Raw genomic sequence first — 13,221 nt, 5'->3', positions numbered from 1 at the left:
ATAGCATTACTTCCTTGAATTCTAAGTCAGTGGCCTTTCTGGGCTTGTCCCATATTAATGAGATCAGTTTTCTGAATAATAATAATAATAATAATAATAATAATAATAATAATAATAAAATAATATGTAATTCTAAGTCAGTGGCATCTGTGGGCTTGTTCCATATGAATGAGGTTAATCTTCTGAATAATAATATAATAATAATAATAATAATAATAATAATAATAATAATAATAATAATAATAATAAAAGTAAATTGTATATATATATATATATATATATATATATATATATACGTATATATAACTAATCAATACAATCATGCGTGGAAAAGGAATAAATTTCATACATCGGGATTGAACCAAGGTCTTTCGGTTGAAAAGCAAGGGAGAAACTTATCATAAACAGAAGAAACGTATTAATTTTCCCACCTGTACCTACACTTTTTGTTATAATATCTGGGAAAAATCCATTAACTGAATCGTCTTTTAAAAAATAAAAGGAAAACACTCCACAAACCTAAAATAAAGCTTTCTCGTAGCTCTAGAAGTTAAAGTGGATGTTACGCCACAGAGAAACCACCATTCAACTCTTTTTGTTCGAAACGACAAACCCTTTCTTTCAAACAGACCCCTTTTTTCTTTCATTTCCTTTTCTCTTGTTTTGCCTGGTGTTTGCGTACGGCGAGAATCAAACGCATATACTACTCTCCCAACGCCGCTCGCTAGTGCATATGTTGGTGGTGGTGGTACGTACACAGGCCCGCGGGAAAATTAGGTTATCCCTCCACACAAGTGACCAATCAAGAAGATGAGTCACATCGAGCGTGACCGAACCACAAAGCGTCCATCTCGTACCTACACATGCCGGAACAGGTTCCTCCTCCCCCTTACCCTACCCTCCTGCAGGGGCATGGCAAAATCCCTAACACCTCTCCCCTCCCCCAATGAGTGGCAAACACCCTCCACCGTCCACCCAACTTCGTCTCCCCGCGAGCGGATAGCAAGCGATTTAAAAACTAGACCAAAATGGACGTTTACCTCCTTGTTTATTGACTGGTCTCCTATTATTCATGCACCTTATGACATGAAACTAGGCGAACTATGACATGAAACTACCCGTCCGGCTGTAATTAATGAAAAGGCTTTCGTTTTGGAGACTTGTAGATATAGTAGCCCTCTGATTTTTGCTTTTGCTATTATCGTTAAAGCAAGCTTCCATCTAATTTGTCGAGCGGGGGAAATAAAGCTTACAAATATAAAGTCAACTTTCTCTTTAGTACAAACTAGGTTATAGAAAACTTGATGTGGCAAAGAGATTATGTCGTGATAAGAATGATTTAAATCAAGGTTAACAAATTGATATTTCAGTTACATGTATCTTGTGGATTAAACGACTAATTCCCTGGCATTATCTGGTACAAATGAGTGTGATTAATTACGCGAGCCAATTTATTCTAATTTATGGAGAAAAATTCTGAACTGAGACAAAGCTAGTGAGGCAGACTGTCAGTCAGTGGATATTGGATAACCACGCGGCAGTAACTAACCACCAGTGTCGTAGGAGTGACGTACTCAATTGTAGCTCTTCGCCGCCTGATGGTTTTTCAAATCTGCTGTTGATAAAGTTGGCCGTATGCCAGCGCGGATATAGGTTGTCGGTTGTTTTTCAGCTAATTCAATGATTCAACCAAAGCTTTGCAGAGAGAGAAGACGGCCTTCTCTGGGATTGTTAGGCCTAATTGGAGGTAAGAAAACACCGGTCATGAGTTTGGTTTGTGAAGTTATTGAGTGGATCTATGGTTATCTGTGACAACGAATAGGCCTGTGAAGTACAGACGTATTTAGTTGCAGTTAATGGGCTAACTTGTTTGTTTGTTATACTAGTAATATTAATGAGAACCATGGTATTAGTGGCAAAAATACCAAGAGTATGAGTGATGATAAGAGACTCGGCATTATATGTAGAAGGAATTATGCCTAATGATATTCACGTGCAAGCTGGTAGTCTTGTTTTTCATAATTATCTAATGTGCCCTTGTCTGATTATATAGTCTATTAGCTCGCCAATACCTTATTATTATTGTTTTTTTATTATGACAGAGTTAAAAAAAAAAAAAAAGGGGGTGCGGGTTCGGCCTATACGATTCGGCTGAGGGAGACGACGCCCGTTTCACCCTGAGCCTTTAAACTTAAATTTATTATGAAACCCGTGTGAAATATATGTCGAAGAATGAAATTACACGGAAATAAAGCGTGAAATGTATATTTAAGTTTTCATTGCTAATGAAGGTACCGAACGAGAAGTGGTGCATTCAGCTGGGTATACCTGATGTAGGCATCCTGATTGTATAAAGCTTTATAAGGCTTGTTGCAGATTAACCTAATCATTGTTAAATACATAGGCTGTAGGTGAATTGGGTCTGCGAGCTGTGTCATTATTAAGTACACTAGTGAATTTTTCCGTAATTCACCTTCAACAAATTCTGACAAATTTTAAGACAAACATTCGTCCTTTCATAGGCAATATCTTTTAGGGCCTGCCTTTGAAAGTTCGCGTTTTACTGGAAATATGGAGGGATTATCTCGTTATAAAGCAGTTTCCTCCGGTATAATGATACTTATTTCAGCTTTACGTACTACTGCTGGAGTCTCCTGGTAGAATAACGGACGCACGAACCTTACTTCCAAATATTTTCCAGGAATCTAGACTCATAATTTCATGTGTTGTGGTTCGCCCATTCTTTCTTCATGTGAGTCGTTACGTTTAGACCGTGGAAATACAGTCGCAGGAAAAAAAAAAAAGTCACATATATGGTGGCCGGTAATAAAGTCACAGGGAAAATTTCACAATATTTCTTGGGGGTTGTTATCGTTTTGACATTTACATCCTTTTTTGTATGCTTTTACGGTAATCCCCAACGGGCTTGTACTAAACACGCTGTAAAAAATAGATACATGGATACTAGTCTACACCGGGTTAAAACACTTCGGGGTCACTGTCTACTTTAGATTAATATGACTTTTTCTTGCCTAGGTTCCCTAACACTGCACACGGCAGTAACCACCCAACAGTGACGAAATACACCATTATTGCTCTTCGGCGCAGGATGTTTTTCAAATCGGTTGTTGATTAAGCTGACCTTATGCCAGCACGGATGTGGTTGTCGGTTGTTTTTCAGGAAGTACAATGATTCAGCCAAAGATTCGCAGAGAGCAAAGACGGCCTTCTCTGAGATTATATAGGTTAGGTCTAATTGAAGGTGGAAAAACACCGAGCATGAGTTAAGTTTGTGAAATTAGGAAGGAATAGTCCAATACAAAATGTAGACTTAGTAATTGGCAGTTATTTGGCTATCGTGCATGTTTGTTGTAATAATAGTAATGAGTACCATAGTGTTCATGACAATAATAACAAGAACATTAGTTGTGGTAATATTATCATCGGTACATGATATACAGGGAAGTAAACTTAGTAATCTTAATGGATAAGTTGTCTTTGTTTTCATATTTATGTGATATGTCTTCGTATAATTATGTATGCTATTAACTCACCGATACTATTGCCTTTTTATGTAAATGATTAGAAATCATGGCGGAGTTAAATGGTTCGAGGTCTTTTAAACTCTTTATCAAACCAAGGATTTTATGAAATATATGTCGAAGGATAACATTATCTGAAAATAAATAGTCTAAGACGTATACTCACAGATTAATAAAATGAATCTTATGTTGCTAATGAAAGGTTCGGCCAGCAGGGTATAGCCGTTGACTGATCCAGGTCTTAGAAGTATAGAAAGACTAAGACTAACGGCAGATTAACTTACATATTGCTAATGTACATAGGCTATATGATTTTGTGTGTTTGTCAGTATCAAAGACACTGCTGAACTTTCGTCTTAGTCCACAATCCACCTTCAACGAATGCTTAAAAAATTTTATGACCAACGTCGAAGCCTATTGAATTTTTGCTAGTTCTAGCAAAGCATTAGCTGGGTGCTCATTCAACTTCCTATTTGGTTATTATGAAGTGACACGAGGTAGCATTCGTCATTTCATTGGCTATATCTTTCAGCATGCTTTTCGAAGCTTCGCTTTTCACTTGCAGTATGGAGGTATAGTTTCCTTCAGCATCATGTTACTTAATTTAGCTTTGCTGCCGGACAGTCTCCTGTTAGAATTAACTGACGTTGTGGGTGGAGTCTGGGTGTTGCTAACCGGTTTAAATTTTCCCACCTAACTTTGTTCCCACGAATGGAGCAAGCCTTCGGATGTGTGTACAATGAGGTGTATTTTGTACACTCATGATAGTATGGATGGGGCCTAAAATACAGGCACCCCATAAATGAGTTATGAGGGAGAGTTTACTTATACGTATGAACTTCACTTCCAAATAGTTTACAGAAGTCTAGACTCATTCATATGCTCATGATTCACCGGCTCTTTCAGTTACCGTCAACCGTTTCGTGTGTACCTTGGTAACCATAGTAACGAAGCTCATTCCTCTACCCGAATGTCACTTACTCATGTAGTTTTATTTTGATTAACCTTCTTTAATTTCCTCTTTTTTTTCGTTTAACAAATCTCGTCAGCTTTCCTTCACTATCATCAACTAACATTTCATAATTTTTTTAACGTTACACAGTAATTCTTGAAAACACTGAGTAGACGTCTTGTTTTTATGACACGTGTACGTTGGGATGAGTGTACAAGGTTAGAATAAGATTTGTAAATCCGAATGAAGGCTACGTATTATGGTAAACTTAAGAAAGGTCGCTTGAATGTCAGATTTTGGAACTTAAGCCTAGCTTGAAAATCGCATTCCTCTCTTCTTGCGTTGAGATTAGTTCTAAGTTTCTTTTCCCTGTAAGGTATATCCCTGTATTTTCCCCACAGGCTTTTGTAAAAGCTTTATTACTCGCACAGTTTAATTTCCGATGTATGCTGCCTAGCACCAGAAAATAAGCGCAGCAAAATAGCAATATACGATGAAGGGAAAATTCCTTGACATTTTTATGGCAAAGTCATATGCATCAGGATTCGAAAAATAGAATACAAGAAAAATATCGGTAAAGAATTGGATACAAAAATAGAGATAAGTAGGGCTCTGTTAATATTCAAGAATGATTATTGCAAATGTATTTTATTTAGTATTTGTTGTTTACAGCGTCCTTTCGGCCCCTAACTACGGTGGTCGGTAATAGTCACAGGAGAGAGAGAGAGAGAGAGAGGGCACAATTTTCGCCAGAAAAAATCCTATTAATTAAGGTGGAAGGTAATGAAATAACCAGAAAAAATCACAATGTTTCAGTTATCTAGGGGTGATTATTGTAACTTATTTTCCTGTGACTTGTTTTTTTTTTCCTGGATTCCTAGCTACACCCACTATTTATATGTGTACTTTATCTCCATTCCCTCTTCTTTTCTATAGCCTTTATGTCCAGCCTTTCCAACTCCCTTATGTGACTGTCCTTAGCGTTGAATGGCTGAAAGTTCTCCAATGCTTGGCCATATAGCCGAATTTTCATCAGTCAGGTCAGATCGTTACGGGAGGCGTCTTCTGCTGTTTGCCCGTTAGGCTGTTTTAGTATTCTGAAATGATTCTCTCTCTCTCTCTCTCTCTCTCTCTCTCTCTCTCTCTCTCTCTCATACAAACAAATTTACGCATATTTCTATTCATTCATTCTGCAAACATCAGTAGTCTGAGAGGTATTTTTCGGATTTTTTCCTCCGTTACCGTTGGCGTTGAAAAGCGTTACTGCAAAGACTTATAAGGGGAACTCCCTCCCGAACCTTTCAAATAAAGCTCATCTTCAAGCATTCTGATTGATTTGATTAGTTTTGCCAAGGCTACTATTAACCTGGGCATTAAAGTGGCATGGTTTAAAATGTTGTAGGCCTACCTCAACTCTCTCTCTCTCTCTCTCTCTCTCTCTCTCTCTCTCTCTCTCTCTCTCGGTGCATGAGTGATTTAATTACTTTTCGTAAGCTAGTCAGGCGATGTTATTCCCTTGTTTGGTCAGGGATCTCACGAATTGAAGGTAAAATTGTTTTTCTTGTTAAGTAACTTCTTTCGTATTCCGTAAGGGGGGAGGTGCCGTCAGTGTACTTCACGCGGTGCATTGTAGGCATGACAAGGTTCTTTGCAGCGTTCCCTTCGGCCCCAGGATGCAACAACTTTCATTCCTTTTACTGTACCTCGATTCATATTTTCGTTCTTCCATCTTGCTGCCCACCATCTCCTAACAATTTCCTTGTTGCAACTGCGAGGTTTTCCTCCTGTTACACCTTGTAAGCCTTTTTACTCTCAATTTCCCTTTCAGCACTGAATAACCTCGTAGGTCCCTGGGCTTGGCCTGTCCCCTAATTTTTGTTTTCTATTCCAAAAATTGTGATGATTCGTCTAGCAAATAACTTTTAACTATTTAGCTTCTTAGCGTTTATTTATTATAGATTTATAGCTTTTTATTTGGCCTAAGTAAATCTAACTTCTTATTGTTCTTTGTCTGAGACATATTTCAGACTTTGGATACGGCCAAATTAACGCTGCTTTTTTCGGGATTTTCAAAAGTGATATTCCTTACATCAGTATAATCTTAATATTTTTCCAATGTCTTTTTTTTTCTTATGATTTAGTAAGGATACGTGGATGATCTGCTAATCTTCCAGACAATTAATGTTTGTTTAAGTGAGCGAACAATTCCGCCATCATTCTGTAATCATTCATTATAATTCCGATGCATCGTAATCTACCTTCATTGTCAGTGACGGGAACTGATCCCGTCACATTTAAAATTCATTAGCGTTCTATGTCACCGAGTCTGCTCTAAATAATCTTTTTTCCCTCCTTCCGCCAGGCTTCATTAATCCCTAATGATGCATCCGTCAACCTTGGTCAAGGGTTGTCCGTCAATTTCAACGCCTGATGATAACCGTTTAATTACCTCCCTAGTGATTTACGGCTGCGGAATTATCACGGTGGTTAAACAGTTAGCATTTTTGCCTCCTTTCCTAATCCATCATAGAATCATGGGGTGTGGTGTGGCCGGGGGTGAGGGGGTTACAGAATTGGACAGGGAAGGGTCGAAGTATGGCTTAATTGGTGGCGTGGGGGAATGGCGCGTATAATTAATGGACAGGAGAAAATATTTAACTTCGGGTTGAGTCACACACACACACACACATTATATATATATATATATATATATATATATATATATATATATATAATATATATATATATATATATATATATATATATATATATATACTTAAAATATACATATATATACACATATTTATACATCTATATATACTTATATATACATATATACATGCATACATATTAGAGTTTAGTATATGAAAATTTTTGTTATAATTCGCCCGTAACGTAGCAGCCTTAATTCTGTTGCAATATACTGATTTTTGAGCCTTTAGGAGGCTTGAACCTGTTGCAACATTAAGGAATTTGCATGCAACCGATTTGCATGTAAAGATTCCCCTAGTGAATTTGAATTTAAAAAAAAAGTTATCTTGTATTTTCTGACGTGTCGAGGATTAATTTGTTGACAAAGTGATTTCTGTAATCCTGACACGCGTCGGAAAACGAGGATTAAAAGCTGCTTTAAAAGAAATGAAATGTTTGGACTTAAAAGCCATGATTAAACAGGCGGTGGAAACGTTCAATTCTAAAAACAAATATTCTCTCTCTCTCTCTCTCCCCGATTATCAATTTTTGTGACCGACACACATCAGTCGCTTAAATAATTTACATTGGCTCCTTATAAAATTAATCTTCTATTTTAGTCAATATCAATCCAAGTCACACACCAAAAAAATATATACACGTATATCCTGTGTGTGTGTGTATATATATATATATGATTATAATCACTTTAGCACGTGATTCGTTTATCACACATATCCACAGGTGAAAAATAAGAGACAGGGTGTAGGTCCTGACCGATTTCGGCTTTATTTTCAAGCTTTTGTCAATGGCTTGAAAATAAAGCCGAAACCGGTCAGGACCTACACCCTGTCTCTTATTTTCACCTGTGGATATGTGATATATATCTATTATATATATATATATTATTTATATATATATAATATATATACTCATATATTTTTATTTCCAAAAGCTGTAGAGAATAGGAGCAAAATCAATCCGTTAAGACTACGTAAGTGTTTGAAGTCAAAGACAATAACGCATACAAAATGAAGAGTCATGAGAAAAAAATTCTCATTAAGGCGTCTTATCTCAGCGACTGGAAGAGTTTTATTGCCTCTCTTTCGATATTACGTAACTGTAGTTTGGTTTACAATCCAGGATTTAGGAAATAATCGGAATATGCTGAACGTCGATTTTAGTATTTGTTTCGGCATGGAAATTTGTCTTGAATCCACGAGGAATTTTGCATGGGTAAGGAGGACCTTACTTGGGGAAGTTGCTGGGTGTACCAGTCAGTGTTCTTGGTAAATTGCTTGTTTGATTTATGCTGACCAAAACTGGCGTTACAACATCTAGGTCATTGATGCTCTTAGTAGATATGCAGCTGCTTCTAGATGTGCAGGTATTTCCAAATACTGAGAAGGCATGCAGTAAGGCGCATAAAATGATTTATCGTAAATGCGTGTTTGTAATGTAATGTTTAGAGATTGACAGAAGGCCTTACATGGAAAAATTTCTGGGTTTACCTGTCAGTGTTCTTGGTAGATAAACAGGCAGTTCTAAATATGTAAGTGCAGCCGATAAAGAGCATTAAATGATTTTCCGTAAATAAACCTTTCTAGCGTAGTGTTTAGAGATTGATAATTGCTTAGTCCACTTCTGATTCCCAGTCTGTCGGTAGAATAATTTTGGTTTACGTGGAAGTAATCCAGGCATATTTTAAAGCGTATTCGTGATTACATCTATAATTAAAAGCTTTTTACGAACGCCAGCTACTCTTTGATTCGTCTGCCTGTTGTCTGTTTATTTATTATGTCCCATAGGCGGGGAGATGTAGTGCCGTCAGTGCACCTCACTCATTGCACGGTAGGCACTACTCGAGGTCCTTTGCAGCGTCCCTTAAGCCCCCCAGATGCAATTCTTTTCATTTCTTTTACTGTACTTCTGCTCATATTCTGGTTCTTCCTTGTTACTTTCCACACTCTTAACAATTGTTTCATAGTACAACAGCGAGATTTTCCTCATTTTACACCTTTCAAACCTTTTCACTGTCAATTTCCGTTTCAGCGCTGAATGGCCTTAGTTGTCCCAGTTCTTGGCATTGTGCCAAAAGTCTATAAATCAATCAGTTACCTGTCTATCGATCTTCGTACTGCATTATCATTTGCCTTAATCCTTCTCTCACCTGGCTTCGCGCGTAATGTGCGGTAATCTGTCAAAAGTAAGGCTTTCCTGGTATTCCATTACGGGAAAATCCGATTTCGCGCAAAACGAGAATGATGTCGGTAGTTCCCTTGTGTTAAGGGCGATTTTTCTTCGCTCCAATTTCCAAATCCGGAAACAAATGGTGAATTCTTACATGTTATTTTAATTGGCAGCTCTCGCACGAGTATGAGGGGATTTGCCGTCACAGTGATGTGTATACCAAGGATTTGTGTGTGAGAGAAGAGAGAGAAAGGAGCTTTTGAATGGTTCCATCACGTGTCAAGGTTACCTCGTCGAGGTCAGCCCCCATTTCAGTCATGATGTGGTGGTGAGAAAGTGAACTGCTTAATATCGAGACCTGCTGATACCCAAATCTTCGCTTCCTTAAACTTAAGAACAAAGGATACAAGAAACTCTCTCTCTCTCTCTCTCTCTCTCTCTCTCTCTCTCGTCATGGTTGCGTCCCAAAGATATGGAGAAACCTATTGATCCCTAGTTCTTCGGTTACTTAAACTTGGGTACAGTGGATATAAGAAGCTCTCTCTCTCTCTCTCTCTCTCTCTCTCTCTCTCTCTCATGTGTGTGTGTGGTTGCGTCCCACAACGATCGACAGACGACTGAAACCCGTCAGAACCGTTCTTCACTGTCCCGGTACCGAACGCGTTTTGGTTCGGCCGTCATTTTAACCGTCTGCCACTTCCCCAAGAGACCGTTAAGGTAGATAGCGAGAGTGAGAGAGGACGTGTATTGCATAAGACAACAAAAAACATTATCTCATATTTTCTCTTTCCATTTCCTATCACGTTCTAAATCCTACAAAATCTTTACCTCCTCGTCCCATTTTCTATTTAAATCCTACGGATCTTGTTCTCTTCCCATTTTCTATGACGTTCTAAATCCCAGACTTTATATCTTTCCGTTAACAAGGACACGTTGGCAGCGAACCTTGCATCAAGTTATTGGGCGATTTTCCCCTTCCACGCTTTCTCTCCATATCAGGCAGGAAATAATTGTGTGGGTTATTCTTTCCTTCACTAAGCCGTTATTGAATTCAGGGATTATCACTTTTTTATATGAATAATTTTATCATGCGATTAAAGCTGAATGATGCACATTCTCTCTCTCGAGAGAGACATAGGTACCTAATTCTTCGGTTATTTAAACAGAAGGAACATGGATATATGAAATTTCTCTCTCTCTCTCTCTCTCTCTCTGATTTATACAAAGCACTCTAGCGCTCTAAACTTTCTTTCGCTTATGCCAGTGCTTTATAAAGCATTTGCAATTCCGTTGAATCATGAAAAAGAAAGAAATTTTGTTGACATTATGTTGGATAATTGACTCAGAGCAACTGTGAGATTTTCCTCCTTTTGCTTCTTTCAAACCTTTTACTCTCAATTTCCCTTTCATTGCTGAATGACCTCATAGCTCCCAGTCTTGGCTTTTGGCCTAAATTATGTATTCAGTTAGTTACAGGAAGTCCTAATGTCAAGTTCTCTCTGTCTTCAACAGCATTTACGGGAAGAGATCCTGCCTCGCTTCGAAGGTTAGCGAAAACTTCCGTAATGTGGTCCCGGCTGGAGGTCAAAGTAAGGTGCCTCTGAATATTTGTGCTTTTTTTTTTCTTTTATTGTTTATTTCTCGATAGTCTGTGAGTGATTATGTCATTAAGTCGACTGTAGGAAAAGTTGAAGCTACTTTAATCAGTGTACCCCTCTCGCACATTAAAATGTGTGTTTGTGATATTTATATATATATATATATATATATATATATCTATATATATATATATGTGTGTGTGTGTGTGTGTGGTATGATAGCTCAATTGCAGTAGTTCGAAATGTATACGTATACATATACATTATGTAATATGAATATATGTGTGTATATGTGTAGTATGTATGTATTTATATCCTTCCAACTATTGAAACTGAGCAACTTGTAATGGGAATACGAAAGTATTCTAGTTGGGAAGTCCTAAAAAAATGTATAATAAATAAAAGAGTTTTCTTATTTAAGAAACATTTAGTTTTTTGTGGAGTACTGAACAAGCAAACATAATTCAATATATTTTGGGTAGACTTTCCTTTGGAATGTTTTCAGTAATATTCAAACAGTCAACATTTGATAGTCTTCTAAGTCTGCCATCGTTAGTGAGAAGATGGTCTGCCAGTTGGAGTGGGTGGGGTGGGGGTGGGAGAGAAACAGGTGTGAGATAAATGGAAACTCTCTTAATCTAAATACGTTGCACGATTAATATTATTATTATTATTATTTATATTTATTATTATTATTATTAGAAGATAGAGAGATCTGCCTCAAAGAGTCATTTGCATTGAAAGATTCGCCGTATATATTTAAATGATAATTAGATAGCCTAGTAAAAGGCTACATTATTTTGGAAAAATTCATTATTCGTCAGAGGTGTCTCTTGCTATAACGAGTTTTTTTTTTTTTTTTTTTTTTTTTTTTTTTTTTGTACGAGCTGATTATAGTAAAAAAACATTTTGGGAATTTGAGCTTTCTTATCTTTGCCTCAAATTGCAGCCCTGTAGCCCCAATAGTTTTTCTTTTATCTAAGGATAAATGTTGCCATCATCGTGCGTTTAGCACCGCTGTAGGTGCCGTCAGCACAGGCCACAACCGGGCATTGGCTGAAAATTTCATGGGTCGTGTCTGAGTGTTTCATGGGTCGTAGCTGAGTGTTTTATACAGCTTTATATGCTGTACAGAAAACTCGATTTCGCTGAGGAAACCATGGCGCCTTGTGTACTTGTTTGTAATGGAGGCTGCTCATAGTATTTGGACAGAATTCCTTTTTACAATCCATACATAGTAGAGCGGGGATGGAATCGCGAAGTCCAAAGATATATTGTGACCGTATCTCCAGTCGGGCCATTAAGGAAATCTTAGCGCATCAAGTATGGTGATTTTGATGGTGATTTAAACTTTAGACGCAAGTTTTAATGAGATCCTGTCAAGCGAAGACTGAAATCCGTCAATTAAAAAAAAAAAAGTTGCAATGTGATTGTAGTTTTATGTCGTTCATTTTCTTTGACAGGTAGTTAATCACAAAGGTTTTAGCATGTGAAGTGGAAGTGAGTTATTATGAAAAAATTAGTGTTTCTTTTGTTTATTTTATTTACATTTTCTAGTTTTTTTTTTTTCTAACGCTCCTACGCTTTTTACCAAGACCTTTATCGTTCCAGAAGCAGAGCCGTTCAGGGACTTCGCAAACGTTTCGAAAATATATTTGAATAGTTCACTGACTACGCAAACGTTTCGAAAAATGTCTAGGGAGGTTACTGAGGTTCACTCTTCTGCTTCTTACCCACCGTTATCCCTACACTAAGGGGTCGGTTGCTTGGTGCGCCTTTCCGTACAACATCGGGCATGGTTTATTATTGGCAAAGGGTTTTTTACGACCGCATGCCCTTGCTGTCATCAACCACAGTTATTGGCGGTGGGCTCGCTTTTGACTAAAAAGTCCACCTGCAAGGCACCAGTTTCCACAGTTATTGGCGGTGAGCCTAGCCTTTTGCTAAGAAGTAAGACTGCAAGGCAGCAGTTTCCACAGTTATTGGAGGTGGGCCTAGCCTTTTCCTAAAAAGTAAAACTGAAAAGCAGCAATTTCTACAGTTATTGACGGTGGGCATAGCTTTTTACTAAAAAGTAAGATTGCAAGGCAGCAGTTTCCATAGTTATTGGCGGTGGGCCTAGTCTTTTACTAACAAAATAAGACTGCAAGGCAACAGTTGTCCTTTTAGTCGCCTTTTTCGACACGCAGGACCTACGGTGGTCGTATTCTTACACTAGGCGAGTCAAATAATCGAATAACATTGAATC

General features: G+C 37.7%; 1 long non-coding RNA gene across 1 annotated transcript in view; it reads left to right on the top strand.

The window, feature by feature from the left end:
- The first annotated feature begins 1,558 nt into the window (after window positions 1-1,558).
- The window catches only part of LOC135225619 (uncharacterized), a 568,725-nt gene continuing 557,062 nt past the window's right edge, over window positions 1,559-13,221 (top strand). Inside the window, exons 1-2 of the long non-coding RNA XR_010317041.1 lie at window positions 1,559-1,747; window positions 10,888-10,964. This is a non-coding gene — a long non-coding RNA (uncharacterized LOC135225619). The remainder of the gene's footprint in view (window positions 1,748-10,887; window positions 10,965-13,221) is intronic.

Source organism: Macrobrachium nipponense, chromosome 13 (assembly GCF_015104395.2).
Source record: "Macrobrachium nipponense isolate FS-2020 chromosome 13, ASM1510439v2, whole genome shotgun sequence".
NCBI lineage: Eukaryota > Metazoa > Arthropoda > Malacostraca > Decapoda > Palaemonidae > Macrobrachium > Macrobrachium nipponense.
This window is presented reverse-complemented; position numbering and strand designations above follow the sequence as displayed.